The following is a 16,840-nucleotide window of genomic DNA, read 5'->3' as shown; positions in this document are numbered from 1 at the left end:
TTGATCTGTTCTACTGTTCTTTTGGTTTCTATTTCATTGATTTCTGCTCTGATCTTTATTATTTCTCTTCTCCTGCTGGGTTTAGGCTTTATTTGCTGTTCTTTCTCCAGCTCCTTAGGTGTAGGGTTAGGTTGTGTATTTGAGACCTTTCTTGTTTCTTGAGAAAGGCTTGTATTGCTATATACTTTCCTCTTAGGACCACCTTTGCTGCATCCCAAAGATTTTGAACAGTTGTGTTTTCATTTTCATTTCTTTCCATGAATTTTTTTAATTTTTCTTGAATTTCCTGGTTGACCCATTCATTCTTTAGTAGGATGCTCTTTAGCCTCCATGTATTTGAGTTCTTTCCAAATTTCTTCTTGTGATTGAGTTCTAGTTTCAAAGCGTTTTGGTCCGGAAATATGCAGGGAATGATCCCAGTCTTTTGATACAGGTTGAGACCTGATTTGTGACCTAGACTGTAATCTATTCTGGAGAATGTTCCACGGGCACTAGAGAAGAATGTGTATTCTGTTGCTTTGGGTTGGAATGTTCTGAATATACCTGTGAAGTCCATTTGGTCCAGTGTGTCATTTGAAGCCTTTATTTCCTTGTTGATCTTTTGCTTAGATGATCTGTCCATTTCAGTGAGGCGGGGTGTTAAAGCGTTGGACAGGACAAGTTTCTTAACCTCTCTCTCAATTTAATCAATGACATGGAGATAATAGTACCTGACTCATACTGTTGTCAAGATTCAATAAGTTAATACAAGGAAATTGCTTAGTGAGTGCCCATCACCTAGTAAGCTCAATAAAAGCTCACAGAATTTTAACTCCATTAAATTGTAAACATGCTGGCAAACCATCTTGGGGACCTCTCCATTCAGCATGACTTAGATTCTGTCTGAAAATGCATTTTGTGGTGTTTGTTGAGGGAGTGAGAAGGCATCAAGAAAGCCTCCCCCTGTACTGACTGCCACAGCTAAGAGTCCTTAGGAGCCCAGGGTGCTAAGGGCGAAGGCTGGGGAGTACATAAGAAAACTGGGAGGTGGAGGGGAAGGAACTTGGCTCCCACACTCAAGGGGAGTCTGCAACCCTTGGTCCCAGCAGGAGGTTGTGGTTTTGGACCCGACTCCTGTCTCCAACTCTTTCCCTCCAAAGAGTGTTCACAGGGGCCAGGAATGTGTCCCCAGGCCATCCAGCTCAGTTCTGTAGTGATCCAGAGCACTGGCTTTAGAATCAGTTTGAGACCTGAGCCTTTTGCTGTCTATATGACCTAGCCATGTTTCTTTATTTCTCCTAATCTTAAATTCTTCATCTGTAAAGCAGGCATAATAATACCTACTTTATATGGTTTTTGTGAAGATACATAAAATAATACATGTAATTTTCTTAGCCCAGGGCCTAGCACATAAAGTACTCTAACTAAAAGTAGATGTTAGCTGCTATTATTTTGCTCTTATAACTGGTGAAATCTGATCCTCCACAGCATCACAGCATCTGGGAATGTGGTTTTAGACAGGAGTCATCTGTGAATCCCCTGTGGGAATTCTTTCAAACTATTGTATGCTTCCCACCTCATCCAAAATTCTGGCATGATTCCCTCCGGCAATGGTTCTCAACTTTGGGTATACATTAGCATCATCTGGAGAGCTTTAAAAAATGCCAGCCCTGGCCACCACCCAGACTAATTATTTCAGAATCTTTAAATATATTAAGGTATAGTTTATATACAATAAAATGCACCCATTTTAAGGATACAGTTCACTGAAGTTTGACAAATTTATATACTCATGTAACCACCACCATTTTAAGATATAGAACATTTCCATCACCCTCAAGAGTTATCTTTGCCCCTTTGCTGTCAATTTCCCTCACCTTCTGCCCCTGGCAACCACTGATCTGCTTTCTGTCACTATAGATTAGTTTAGCCTATTCTATAATTTTATATAAATGGGATCATAGAGCTTGTATTTTGTGTGTATCTGGCTTCCTTTGCTCAATGCAATGTTTTGAGATTCACTCATTTTATCGGTGTATCAGCAATTCCTTTTTACTGCCTAGTAATATTCCATTTCATGGATATACCGCAGTCTACTTATGCATTTGCCTATTGGTAGACATTAGAGTTGTGTCCAGTGGGCTATTGGAGTTATTATGAATAAAGCTTCTATGAACATTCATATGCAAGCTTTTATGTAGACATGTTGTAAATTTTCTTCGGTAAGTTACCTGGGAATGGACTTGGGTCATAAGGGAAGTATTTTAAAAGCTTGATCAGCATTTTTAAAGCTCTCAAAGCTCTTCCTGTGCAGCCAATGGCATGATAGAGAGCCCAGTGCCTTGAGTGTGTGTAGTAGGATAACAGGTGTAGCAATGTTGGGAGATCGGTGGCCCTGGTGTCCCCCCGCTGTTTGCAACATATGATCCCTGGATCCCCCTTAGTGGTTTTACCACCTGCAGAGCCTTCATCTATGTCCTGATATGATGGAGGGCTGCTGCTTGAGGTTATGAGATGTTCTTAAAACAATGCTAATTTATTCAGTAATGTTTATTAAGCACATACCTGGTAACACAGTGTCAAATACAGGGAATACAGAAATGGTCAACACAGCTCCTGCCTCCAGGGAACTTGTACAGCCATGACCAAGTTAACAACTACAATATTCTCCACCCTGTATTATTATAGAGTGTTCTAAGAGCCTAGCTAGAAACTGCTGCCTAACTAGAACATTCTACTGAGCAACACTACCTTCCTTGTTATTTAGGTAAGCCCTTTGGTAAAAAGTCAGAATCTGCTCCATTTTAGGAAGTTGGTATTGTGAGTAGCCTATGTTCCTTTGGCTTCTTCTTTTTTTTAACCATGAGCACAAAAGGAGATATTCTAATTTATAGTTATTATAGTTAATTAAACATAAGTGCTAAGGTGTGTATACAGAATTAAAATGCCAACTTTAAAAAAATAAGAGGCTGCTTGTGCTCAGCAAGTTTTCCAGACAGGGTTTGAAAAGAACTGGGCAACTGTTGGACATAGAAGAAGGTACAATTGAACAAAGTTTAATTGAGGTCTTCCTTATTAGAGTGATTTGAGAAATGCACTTAGTAGACTGAAAGAGTTGAGATGGAAATAACTGGACAAGAGAGAAGCAACAGAACCAGAATCCATCAGCACTGTGGATGGCTCTCTAGGCTTTTCAAGGCTCTGGCTAGGACTGGACTTGACAATGTCCTTCCATCTGTTGGCAGCCTTGCAGTCTCACTAACAGGTTCTTGGCCAGATCCACACAGTGTTCATCTATTTGGTCCTAAAGAGTTACACCCAGTCTGGCTCCCCAGCCCAAGAGACTTTCTTCTCCTCCTCCTCCTAGGACCTTTGCCTTTGGATTTTATAGAGAGTAAATGTCCTTTACCAAAGATGTGCACTCCTCAGCACAGGAGTGCCTAGGTCTTAGATTTCCCTCCATTAGTATCCATCTTTAAAATGTATGTATCCTTTTACTCAGCAATTCAACTTCTAGGAATCTCTTCTACAGACATAATCACACGTGCACAAGCATATAGGAGCAAATATATTCATCAGCCATTATTAGTAAGAGTAAAAAAATGTCTAATAGAGAATTCTTAATTTAATTATGGCATCTGTGCAGTATGAAATAAGCTCTTAAGAACAATGAGGTAGATCTGTGTATGCTAACGCAAAAATGTATCTGTGGTGTGTTGTGGGAAAAAAAGTTTTGGACCAATATGTAGAAATGGTCCCATATTAATTTTTTTTTCAAAAGCGAATTTTTTTTTATTTGTGTATACTTGTTAAAGGTCTGGTGGGATGCATGTCAAACCATTGATCGTGCTTACCCCTGGAGAATGAGATTGAAATCGAAAATAAAATTAGAACAAAGAAACTATCACTTTTTAATTTTGGAAATGTCCGTATTATTTGTACCTTGTAAAATAAACATATCTTTGTAAATTTTTTAAAGTAGCCTTCTTCTCTTGGGTTCTGCATCTCTCTGGGTTGGGTTCTGGGGTCAGACTGGGAGCTTATATTTGCATAGGCCCTTACAACTGCAGAAGATGACTCTGACCGAAGATTGACTTAGGTTCTAAGAAGTGCTTTCTAGTAGCAATGCCAGATGCCTGAAAAAAATTCTTATTCACCAGAGATATAGAAAGGGAACTGATGCATAAGAGTTTAGTAGATGAGGAGTAAAGTGCCTGCATAATACCCACTTATTAAAATCTGCAAGTAGGTCTGCTACTTGGACTGGTTGTTTCACGGGTCAGTATTTGCTTTAAAAACACTTGATGCAATGGACTTCGGATATGATTCAATTCATGGGATGTGTTGAAATCCTAAGAAATCAAATATTAATGCAGTGGAGGATGCTTGTCATGGGATACCAGTCATCCTCTCCTCATTTCCTAAATAGATTGTGAATTGGATAGGACTTATCCTGGGAGATGTATCACCAATTGTTTTTGTTCTTGAAAGGAAAAAAAGAGAAAGGATAGGTTGTACAAAGGAATCCCGAAATCTCAAAGCATCGCATTGTTTCGTAAGCTTTATGAACATAATAATAACTTGATTTTAATAGATAATCTCAAAAGTTCTATTTCCACTCAGAGGATACTTGAATGGATAAAATGATTCTGATGTAACACAATCAACCTAAATTTTTAGGACAATTTGGTTAGTATTTGATTTATTGAAATATGTCCTTTTTATTGGTGGTGGTGGTGGTTGTTTTAATATTGTCCCATTATTCTCTTTTCTGTTTTCTCTTAAAATCAGGTTGAAGAACTACACCCTGGTTTTTCTAAGTCCAATTACTTGTTCTTGGCCAAGGTGAGGAAGACCACTGTTTTGGGTTTTTTTTTTTTTTTTAATATTTTATTTATTGGGGCGCCTGGGTGGCTCAGATGGTGGAGCACCTGCCTTCGGTTCAGGTCGTGATCTCCAGGTCTTGGGATTGAGCCCCACGTCAGGCTCCCAGCTTAGCGGGGAGCCTGCTTCTCCCTCTCCTTCTGCCTCTCCCCCTGCTTGTACGCTCTCTCTGTCTCTCTCTCAAATGAATAAATAAAATCTTTAAAAATATATATTTTTTATTTATTTATTTTTTGAGAGAGAGAGTGCAAGCGGGGTGAGGGGCAGAGGGAGAGAGAGAATCTCAAGCAGACTCTGCACTGAGCGGGGAGCCCTACTTGGGGCTCGATCCCGTGACCCTGAGATCATGATTTGAGCCAAAACCAAGAGTCAGTCGCTTAACCAACCGAGCCACCCAGGCGCCCCAGGAAGACCACTGTTTTAAGATCACTTTGAGTCCATTACATAAAAATGTGCTTGCCTTTCATATTGACTATTTTTCATTTCTAGTGTTACATCGATCTTGAACAAACAGATGACGCTATGAAGTTTTGTAATTTGGCAGTGTTGCTTCCTTGTGTTACCAAAGAGGTAAGTCCCAACAGTGACAATGAGGGCTGTTATTTTATTAGTCCTTTTCTGGCTTCAAAGATAGCTTAGAAACGTCTGGATTTTTCTTCCATACTAAAACTTTGGATTTAACATGTAGTATGAAGTTTTTAAAATTGCTTCAGGTAACCCTTCACCAGCAGACTCCCTGTATCTTTCAGGGACACACAAATCATGGGCTAGCAGTTAAAACATCCTAATGCTTGTTAAGGGATTAGGCTAAACCCCGCTGGGGGAAGGAAGGAGGGCAGCCTAATTCTGGGGAGCCGATGATGATGAAGCTGTGATAGGCAGCAGACAAGTAAGCAGGCTGCCCACCTTGGAGCGAGAGAACTGTCCACGTGGCTGCGATCTTCAGGCCTAGCTCACAGCAGGGGAGGGCTATCCTCTAGCAGGAAGAAGATTAAAAATAACATATTAGCATTTTCTCAGTCTTTGAACACCTACCACTAATGAAGAAGAAACTATCGCATTGCTTCTTGCCCTTTTGTTCACTAATTCAGGGTTCTGGATGTACTCTGTTTTAGGAATTTCAGAGTTAACAGTCCAGCCTGCGTTCCTGTGAGCTATATATTGGTATTGTGGGAACAAAAGAAAATAGATAAATGTTTTCCTTCTCCCTTCTCATACCACCAAACATTATCATCCTCTGAATCACAGCTAAAAGAAATGCCTCAAGGGGCGCCTAGGTGGCTCAGTCGGTTAAGCGTCTGACTCTTGATCTCAGCTCAGGTCTTGATCTCAGGGTCGTGAGTTCAAGCCCCACGTTGGGCTCTGCACTGGGTATGGAGCCTACATTTAAAAAAAGAAAAAGAAAACAAATGCTGCCTCAGAAATAAGCATCCCTCTTCTTCTCTGTTGAAGCAACACTGGCTCCAATGTTTGTGATCTCAAATATAAGCATGTAAGGCATGCCCACAGCCCTCTAGAATAGCCCACAGCCCTCTATAGCCTAGAATATAAGTTATATATCCAAATAACTATAGGTCAGGGTGGAAAGCCTGAAGTGCTAAGAGAGGTACAAATAATTGGTTATGGAAATAGTGAAGATGGAAATTATTTTCACCTAGAAGAGATTAAGTAGCATCAGAGGTGGGTTTTGATGACATGGAGGTGTGAGTGAAGCACATCGCAGATCATGAACAAAGGCGCGGTGGTGGAAAAGCGAAGATTTGTGTGCTTGAAGGGAAGGGGGTGTTCAGGACAGTCATGGGAAATATGGATGATGGAGAAGGGGAACAAGACCTTCCTGGAGCTTCAGGGTTCGGGAGGGCCGTGTCTGTAGACAGGGCTGGCCAGCCTCCCCCGGGCCTTCCCAGCAACTGCCAGCACTAGGTCTCGGATGGCTTCTAGATGCAGGCTTTCCTATGAGGTTGGTTGTCCTTCTCCCTCAGATCCCTCGGTGGGTTCCGTTGGTCAGTTCTGAGCTCAACAGCACAGACTCAGTAGCAGCACTTCCCCACGGAAGACACTTGATGTAATTTTGGGGGCAGAAAAACAGATTTTGTCCCTCTGGCTGCCTGCTCCATATCGGTCATGGGAACCCTACCATCTTTCCCATCTCTCCTGAACTATGTCACTTGGGTTACATGCAGTCATCTTAAACTGAGTATCTATGTATTCTTATTAGAATTTGAGATTAGACTACAGTATGATAATGAAGTTTAATACCTGGTGTGACATGCGAACATTTGGGCACAGAATTTAGTGTTCTCACACAAGGGCTAAATATCGATGACCCCCAAGGTTTGGTCCTTGGTCCCTAAATCTCCCCTCTCCTCTCCCCTTTCCTCCTCCCTACCCCACAAGCCTGTTGTCCATGACTTCAAATGCTATATCCCTGCCGGGAGTCCTCAAATTTGTATCTTTAGACCTCCCTTCTGAGCTCTAGACCTGATTGTCCACCTTCCCGTGTGCCATCTCTACCTGGATGTTTCAGAGACATCTCAAGCTTAACTCGTCATCAGGCCTTTGGATCTGTTCCTCTCCATCTTCCCATCTACTAAACAGCACGTTCATTCATCAATTAGGAACGCTGGGAATCATCCTTGACCCCTCCTTCTACCTCGGCCCCCAACCCAGACACCCAGCCAGGCCCCAAGTTCTCAGAATTCCTCTTCTAAAACATGCCATGAGCCACCCAACGGACCTCTCATTCCGCTGCCACCACTCCAAACAGGAAACCACCCGAGTTCACCCAAACTGCGCTGTGGGAGCCTCCCACTGGCCCCACAGCTTTCTTCCTCCCTTCAGGTCATTCTTGGCTCTCCATAGCAGCTGAGGCAACAGATTAAACAAACCTCAATCTGTCCCTTCCCTACTTGAAAGTCCTAAGTATGTAGCATGTCCTTCACGGCTCTGATGCATGTTCTCCACTCTCCTCACCTCTGCACCATGCTCTTCCCTGCCTCACACCATCAGGCCCTGTTGTTGCCTCTTCTGGAAACACTCCCACCCAAGCCCTCCAGCCCCTTCACCACCTCTATTCCCACTCACCCTTTAAGCCTCACCACAAATGTCATTTCCTTAGGAAAGACTTCCTTGATGCTCCCAGGCAAGAAAGTACTTTGTGCTTTTCCTTCAAGTCATTGAGCAGGGCTGTGGTTGCCTCGTTATGTGTGTGATTGTTCCACAAGAATCTCGGCTAGGTGGGTCTCATCCATACCTCTATTCCTAGTGCCAGGTGCCATGCCTGGCATATAATAAGCACTCATGAGTCCTGGTAGGAAGAATCAGAAGACTAATAGCACGCAAATAAAAATACTAGTGCTAATAGTGCTAATAAGTAGGACTGGATATGAATGTAACTAAGAGAGCTGGGCCCTGTGGAAATACTTATGTAATAAGCAAAATAGCATTAATGAATATTTCCCATGTTACTTTTTTTTTTTTCCAGTGATGTTTCCATTTGTATTTTCTAGGAGGTTTGGTTTTGTTTTGTTTTTTTCAAGGAATTAAATGTACTGTCAGGAATATCTCCGTTTCTTTTTCAATTAGCAAATAAGCTGAGGAGAGTAATCTGTAGTACCCCTTATCTCTGTAAGGTTTTCCTGATGGAAATATGCCTCATTAGTGATTCTGCTGACCCGTCTATTAATTTCCAAAATGTCCAGCAGAGCCACTCATTACAGTGACGGCCACCGGGCCATTGGCGCGCTCTCCCTCACGTGAACTTGCCTGACCTGTGTGCTGCTTTCTCGTGGTGCTTGTAACTGCTTCCTGGCCATGTAGTCACTTGTGACCTGTCTTCCGTCCCTTTCAGGGAGTGCTAACTCATCACACTGCACTCAATATTGGGAATGTCAGCCCTTGGGCTCTAGGGCCCAGATTCATGCATGGGAGCAGCTTTATATTCCCAGAACTTGAAACTACAGTATTTTATTATTCATGTGGACTTTTCTTGACCCCAGGGAGGTAATCTCAGGTCCTGAGAAACATTCTGTTTTTAAAAAAAAAAACAAAACCAAACCAGGATTCCTATGTCTAAGGCAGTGTGAGAATGCTTGATGAATGAAGTCATGACCACACAGCAGCCTGGGAGTTCTTTGCCTGGAGGAAGGGTCCAAGTGACTGACCTGGACTAGGCTGCAAGCGCTCCGGGCGCGAAGTAGTATGTAGTATTGTGTGTTATGACGAGGGGTGCGCTAGTCTGGTAAAGAAACAGACTGTTCTTAAACGGCTGTAATATTTTGAAGTGACATTAATTGCTCTTCTAAGACAAAGTCTTATAGGACAGTAAATAAAATATATGAGAAACAACTCCAGGAAGAAGAGGACACCGGAAGCGCTCAAAGTAAAGACGACTGTGTCCCGGCTCACAAGTTCTTGGAAGTTACCTGTTGTTTAAAATCCTGGGCTGTACCTCCATGCTGTTACATAGATTAAGAATCATCCCTCTCATTAGTCACCATGCTTAGCAATAAAATCCTAAGCCTGCTTTTAATTTTTTGTCTTAATTAAGACCTCATATTTGATTTTCTTCATTAAGAGATTGGTTTTTCAGATAAGTTTATAAAATAGAATTAGTCTACAGATGTTCACCCTGCCTTCCTGTTAAGGGAACACAACAGCTCAGAGTGATGAGTGGGTTACTTACTGAAAGCCAGCAATGTTGTTCAGCATCTCATTTTTTAGAAATTCTGATTTACCTATTTATTTCTGGTTTGGATTTATTTCTTATAGATTAACTCATCCGTGCCATCCATGCCTGGAGAATTCATTCTTCCTGGTACATTTTAAAAGAAAGTAATAAGGCCACTAAAGGATAGACAGACTTTGCTCACTCTCTGAACAGATATTTTCATGAGCTGCCGGCTGGGGGTGCTACTCTGTTTACAACTCCCTATTTCTACTCTTTTGGCTCTTCTCTTATGTTGTTTGGCATTCCAAAATATATTATTCGTTCAGCTTTCTTGATATATAATGGCCTTGGTTGTATTTTTTAAGTTGATCTTGAAAAACACCTTAAAGAGATTTCTTAGACCTCCTTTTAATAATTTTCTTAAAATAACTGATGACACAACATTGGTTTGGAATCAGTCATTCTTAAGCAGTACCCAGTCTAGTCAAGTTGATGTTTGATAATCATTACCCAAATGCCAGCAGTATAACAATGTAATATAAGTAGATCTCTCTCTTACTTATCCAAAGTCTTCAGCAGAGAGTATTGATATATTTTCCCATATGTGCTTCTTTCTTGTGGCACTTGTAATCTCTTCCTGGCATGATAGTTATTTGTGACATGTCTTCTGTCCCTTTCAGGGAGCTCTAAGCTCATCACACTGAACTTGTTATTGAGAGTGTCAGCCCTTGGGCTCTGGGGCCTAGATTCATGCATGTGAACAACTTTACATTCCCGGAATTTGAAACTACAGTGTTTTACGGAGAGAAAGTGTGCCGTCTCAGCAGAAAGGTTTGGATAGTTTGAATCTGAGGAAGAAAGGAATAACCTGAACTCAAAACCATAACCCGAGTCCTCAGCAGACGACGTTTACACAAATATGGCCAATATATCGAGTGCTTGAAACATAATGAAGACCTCAGAATTAATCAGATAGCTGTGCAGTTGACATGCTATGAAGGAAAAAACTTACATGCAGGCGAGTATCACACCATGTGAGTATAACTCATGTGGCAAAGTCTTCAATTGGAGATTATCACTGAAGGGTCAGCATAGAATTCATATGTAGAAAAATGAATTGATGGATGGATGTAGGCAGACGTTTAGCAGCCTCTCCTCTCCCCCTTAGTAGCAGAGATTTCACACTGGAGAGGAGCTCTTTGACTATAATGAGAATGGGGAAATAGCCACAGCTCAGCTGACTCAGTCTGTGGTACTGGAGAGAACCCCTACAAATGTAATGAATGTGGCAAACTCTTCAGCCAGAGAGCTAACTTTTGTTTATATGAGAGAGTTCACACAGGAGAAGAACCCTTTGCCTGTAATCAGTGTGGAAATGCCTCCAGTAACAACTTATCCTTTAAACAGCATGAGTGAATTCACACTGCAGAGAAACTACATGAATGTCATCTATGTGGTAAAGCCCTTAGCTGATGCTCTAAGCTTAGCCATCATGAGAACACATACTGGAGAGAAACCCTATACATGTAATGAATGTAGAAGAACCTTCAGCCTCAGACTTAACCTTTACATAAGAGTTCCCACAGGGAAGGCACCCTACAGCCTTCAGCCAAAGCTCAAGCCTTGGAAGGCACAGAACACTGAGCAAAACAAGAAGGAGAACAGCAAGTCTTTACCAGGAGGAGGAAGCCATTTGAGAAATACCAGATAATTCATGTTAGAGAAGCAATTCAATGAAGTAAATAGGAGAAACCCTTTCCTCACAGAGTAGCATTCCAGGACATGTGAGGATTCTCACTGTATTAAACACTCTCAGTATCGTGAATGAAGGAAAGTCTTCACTGACCACACATACCTTAGTCAGCCTTCAAGTTCTCACACTGGGGAGTCCCTCAGCCTTCAATCCAAGTAGAAATGCCTTTAACTGCAGTTTATATAAGAAAACTCAGACTGGAGAACAAAACTATCAAGAACCCTTAGAATACAATTCAACATATAATTTAGACTTTTGGCAAATGACATGGCACTGAAAATAATGTAGTGTAAAAATGCAGAACTGTAATGCATTCTTGGAAATGTAGAATGCAGAATTTGGTAAAACATAATACGCAGTAAGATAATCCCTCCTCAGCGGATTAATAAAAGTTGTTGATAAAAAATCTGATACATTGGTATTTGTCTTCAAAAAATCATGAAACGTTATGCTGAGTAATCAGGCCATTTTCCCTTTGTTACATCACTGTTGAAAGCTGATCAGTTTCTATTCTTTATGCAGCTCTAAATGTATTTACAAAGACTGTTCAATCAGAAAACAACTTTTAATGTAACTGAAAAGTGTAGAACACAAAATAATGTGTTCTAATGATTATATTAGTGTTGAAATATGTATCTACATGGCAAAGGTGAATGGAAACATGGACAAACAAACACTATGTGATTCAGATATCTCAGGTATGTGAGTGGTATACATGCCCTACTTTATAAGACACTAAAAACAAACAAAGGCTTGAAATAGAAAAATATGCCTAAAAGGATTGAATCAAATGTACAATACGGCTGAAATGTTGAGTCCTAGAGGGAGAAAAGAGATGAAAGCCTTGTATACCTTTTTCTTAAAGGCAAGGGGAAACTCTTACAGGGTCTTAAGCAACAAGTAACACAATGAGATTTGGGGGAGGGCACACTAGCTACCATGTGGAGACTGACTTGGCTTGGAGGGGAATAGAACTGGAAGAAGGAGTACCATTTAAGTAACTCCTGCAATAACACAGACATGAGCCAGTGACCCAGACTAAGATGATGACAGTGAGGAGTGAAAGGAGAGCACAGATTTAACAGATTTGTGGGTGGTAGTCTCTACAAGACTTAGACATTGAATTTCCAGGAGATAAAGGACTCAAGAATGAGATCTCGGTTTCCGGCTTTAGAAACTGTCCAGGATAGAGGGAGGTACCCTTTAAGGATCCAGGGAACATTGGAGAACCAGATTTGGTAGAGAAGGTGAGTTCAGTTATGAACCTTTTGAGTTTGTGTCTGTTAGGTTTTCCAATCCATAAAGTGATTATATATTTGTCAAATAACTGATGTCTGAAGCCACAAGATGGCAGAGACCACCCAGTAAAGTGAGAGTATTTGAAAGCCAGTGGGCCAAGGATCAACTCTGAGAAACCCCAATATAAGGGAAGGGGAGGAGGAAAAGGAAGCTACAGGTGAGATGGAAAGAAGTGGCCACAGGAGACGGGGCCTCAGAAGCCAAAGGATGGTGGGAGTGGTCACCTTGGTCAGACACTCTGGAGAAGTCAGGATGGAATGAGCTGAATTGAATTATGTCTGTGTTACTGGTGATCTTCACCCAGACTGTTTTAGTGGAGCAAGAGAAGCAGAGACAGTTCAGAGCACCAGAGGTGAGAAAATGCAGTCAGTGCATGTCGGTAATTTGGTGGGGAAGAGAGGAGAGAGGTCAGGTGGCAGTTAAAGTGGTGCTGGAGTTGAGAAATCATGTTTTTTTAGGTGGGAAATGGGGAAGCATACTTAAATGATGAGAAAGGGCCAGCAAAGAAGGCAGGGTTCGAGAAAGACTGGGGAGAGAGGAGATAATTGATAGAATAAGGTCCTGAGGAAGTCAGAAAGGGATCTAGAGCACATCATGGTCCTCTTTTTTTTTTTTTTTTGTCGTGGGCTCAATAGAAAACTCGATGGGTTTGTAGACTTGTGGGTTCATAGAGAACCAGGGCAGGTGCCACAGAGGGAGAAAGGGTTTTGATCTTTTGCTAAGAGGGTAGTTGGATGTAGAACCTAATGTGGGTTGAAAATAAGTCAAAGCAGGAGAACGCTGATAGAGAACAATAAGGAAAAAATCACTTAATAAACCTGTAGAAGTTGAAAAATTGGTGTGATTGGATAAATGATCCAAAAAGGAAGGCAGTTGTGTTCAGAGAGCAGGCTGCCTGTTTCAGAGGTAGAGCAGTTCTAGGTCATGACGCAGCCCAGGGTGTGCTCACGGGGGTGGTGGGGAAGGACATCGGAGATGAGGAGACCAACTCCTGGGATGCTGGGATCCACGGGCCATGGGGCAAGGATGTCCCAACAGTGATGGCAGACGGTGTGGAGAGTGACCCAGGTGCCGAAGTCATAAAAAAATAAACGTAAAAGGAGAGTGACCAGGAGTTTAACAGCTAGAAGAAATGGTAGAGGGCAATTATCTTCTACCATTGGCTCCAACCCCTCCACCAGTAATATCCCTCATCCTCTCCTCTTCCCCCCAAAATATATTCTCTCAGCAAATGCATTACCGGTTATGCAAAAGTGACTTCAAAACAAGTCTACTAGCAGGAGTGCTAGGAAGCTATGTAGAAATGTCTGAGAAAACGGGGGTAAGTGGGAGGTTGAGTCAAGGAGGAGAATTCATAGGAGGGCAGTATTGGGGGGAATACCAAAGAGGATTGATGGTGTAAAGGATGTATATTTTGGATGATAACAGAGGAAAGCATAATTGGAGGTGGTGGTTTTAGCTGGCTTTTTGGGCTAAAAAGCCCTGCTAGTGCCCTCTATACATAAAAACATAAATAAGTAGAATACTTGGATGGAAGCCCTGGGAAAGAGGTGAAATGGGAGGCGTGTGGTGTGAGTGTGAGTGTGTGGGTGTGCACATTTGCTGCCAGTTGAATTGGGGTGGAGGTTAGAGGAACTCTTCTTTGTGGTGCATGAGTATAAATATCACTATGCTGTGATCTTAATTTTGAATCTTTCATTATGGCTTATGCATTTTCATTTCTTTAGGCATCTAATTGAAATAATTCTCTCATTGATGTCATTATTCTGTAAGAAATTGATTCCTAGAAATTGATGGGAAATGTTGCTGTATGTTCTAGCATCAAGCCACTAATAGTAGACATCATCCATTTCGGGACTTCTAGGTGCCAGGCACTCAGCTAGCCATGGGGTTACAAAGATAAACATGGATTACAGCTTATTTTGTATAAGTTCTTTTAAATAATACATTAATACCCTAAATTCATTAATCACATTTTCTCACAGCCTTCAAAAAATATTGATTTGATAGAAGTAGACATCCTACTGACCAGACACTACATTATGATTAAAACTATTGAAGAGCTTCCAGGTTTAAAAAAAAAAAATCTAATAGCTACTTCCAAATATTACTTTGTTCATTTTTCCTCATCTGTTTATTTTCATTTGTTACATCCCTTAAATTCTTTCTGATTAGGTACTTAATACATATTTGGGGTTTTGTTTTGTTTTTTTAAGATTTTATTTATTTGAGAGAGAGAGAGAGCACGAGCAGGTGGGAAAGGCAGAGGGAGAAACAGATTCCCTGCCGAGCATGGAGTCCGATGGAGGACTCCATCCCAGGACCCGAGATCATGACCTGAGCTTAACCAACTGAGCCACCCAGCCGCCTCTCAATAAATGTTTGTTAAATGCAAAAGTGTAGAGGAGTACCCTGCCACCTGAATTTATCGCCACTGTTTCTAACCACCACACTTGTTTTAAAGAAATAACAATACATGTGCAGTACTAGAGAACATATTACATGGTTTTTCATCTTAAATATAAACTACTTGATAAAGTCAATAATGAAAAGTATATTTGCTAGCCTGGATCATGCAGTGGAATCTCAGATTTCTTCAAATCCTGCTGCTAGGGCTGGGACTTCTTCCACATGGTACAGTTGAAGAAGAAAACAATGTTAACCATTAACACACTAGTGAGATCGAATGTGTCCACTTACACGAAAGGCTCTCTTCTCCCTGTCTTCCCACCACTCCAGACCTGGTGGGGGAAACCCTGGAAATAGCTCTCCACATGACACGTATTCTCAGAGATCTGAATCATGCCTGGATCTAAGAAATGTGTAATTTCTTTGTAATGGTCCTTCAGAGAGTATCGCCTCACTCCACCAAAGATTGCTTCAAAGTACCCAGAGTAGCAGGATCAATGTGTGAAATTTCATTGTGTACTTGTATTTTCTTTATAGGATAAAGATGCACAGAAAGAAGTGAAAAAAATAAGCACTTCCTTGAAGAGGTAAATAGAAGAACTTACTCTTCAGCAAATCAGATGTGGTCTACTAAACTTTAATCCAAGTTGTGTTTTTTTATTATCCTTTTTTCTTCTTTGACGTAAGGGTAGTATGCTCAGATTTGAAGGTAAAACCACATTTCTGCAGAGTGCATTCCAATAGTAGCATGACAAAACTAATCATGTTGTTGGCAGAAATCAAGTTCCCATAATGTCAGTACAAAATTATCTTTAAACATGTATGATTTATATTTTTCCTATCAATTAGCTATAGTCTTCAGAGTATTTCTTTAAATAAAATATTTAAATCAATTCAATAAAGTGAACTGCTTCAATGGAGACTTTACAAAACAAAATTTCATTAATGTGGATAAAAAAAGGGAAAAACGGGCAGAGGTCATGAACAAGTTGTTGACAGAAGAGGAAAAACGAAAGAGTAAACACATGGTAACTAGTAATCGGAAACGTGAATAAAATTACAGTAAGATACTGTTTTGTCATCAAATTAGCAAGGATTTTTTTCTTTCAAGAGATATTCAGTGCTGGTAATGATGCCCACAAGTTGGAACATTCTCAACCACAGCTGGTGAGAGGGTATTTTGACACAAACATTTGGTAACATGTGTCCTGAGCCTTAAAAATGTATTAATTCTTGAATCTTGTAATGTCATTTCAGGGGAATAGTCCTAAGGAGAAAAGGACAATTATTTATGCACAAATGTTTATAACAGCATTATTTATTATAGCAGAACACTATGTCCAACAATAAAAAAGCAGTTAACCGTATTAGAATCTAACCATATTAAAATATAACTACAACAGGATATTATTTTGGCATTGAAAAAATTACCGAAATTGTGCAATGCACAAAGCATCTTAAGTGCAAGTACAAGGCAAAGTAGTGTATACATATCATCTCAGCTATATGAAAATGTGTGCAGAAAAACATCAATTGGAAAGATACTAATCTGGTAGCAGTTCATATTTCTGTGGAGTTGCGTTTTATTTCTTCTATTTCCCAATTTTTAATAAACTAAAAGGATTTTTTTCATTGAACTTAGCTAGCAGTGATCTGTAAAGATTCCTCACTACACTTTAACCAGCCTCATCCTGGAAATCAGATCAAAACTTGAAATTCCTTCTTGCTATCCCAAATATACGCATGCATTTATACACTCAAGATTTCAAGCCCTGGCCTAGAGATGCCATTTAATCAAACTGAGCTAGTTCCTCTCTCTTTTACACTGACCCATGGAGATACCTGAA

At 40.7% G+C, this 16,840-nt stretch overlaps 1 long non-coding RNA gene across 2 annotated transcripts; it reads left to right on the top strand.

Moving 5' to 3' along the window:
- Window positions 1-10: 10 nt before the first annotated feature.
- LOC145715947 (uncharacterized) lies at window positions 11-16,630 on the top strand. Of its 2 annotated transcripts, XR_014138258.1 has the most exons (4): window positions 11-4,668; window positions 4,771-4,824; window positions 5,353-5,433; window positions 15,531-16,630. It is a non-coding gene; the product is annotated as an uncharacterized LOC145715947 (long non-coding RNA). The 2 variants fall into 2 exon arrangements; XR_014138257.1 differs by having other exon boundaries at window positions 11-4,824.
- Window positions 16,631-16,840: the final 210 nt, after the last annotated feature.

This window comes from Leptonychotes weddellii, chromosome 10 (assembly GCF_054177405.1).
Source record: "Leptonychotes weddellii isolate Sample4059 chromosome 10, ASM5417740v2, whole genome shotgun sequence".
NCBI lineage: Eukaryota > Metazoa > Chordata > Mammalia > Carnivora > Phocidae > Leptonychotes > Leptonychotes weddellii.
Note: the sequence above shows the minus strand (reverse complement) of the source record. Positions and strands in the feature narration are given on the sequence as shown.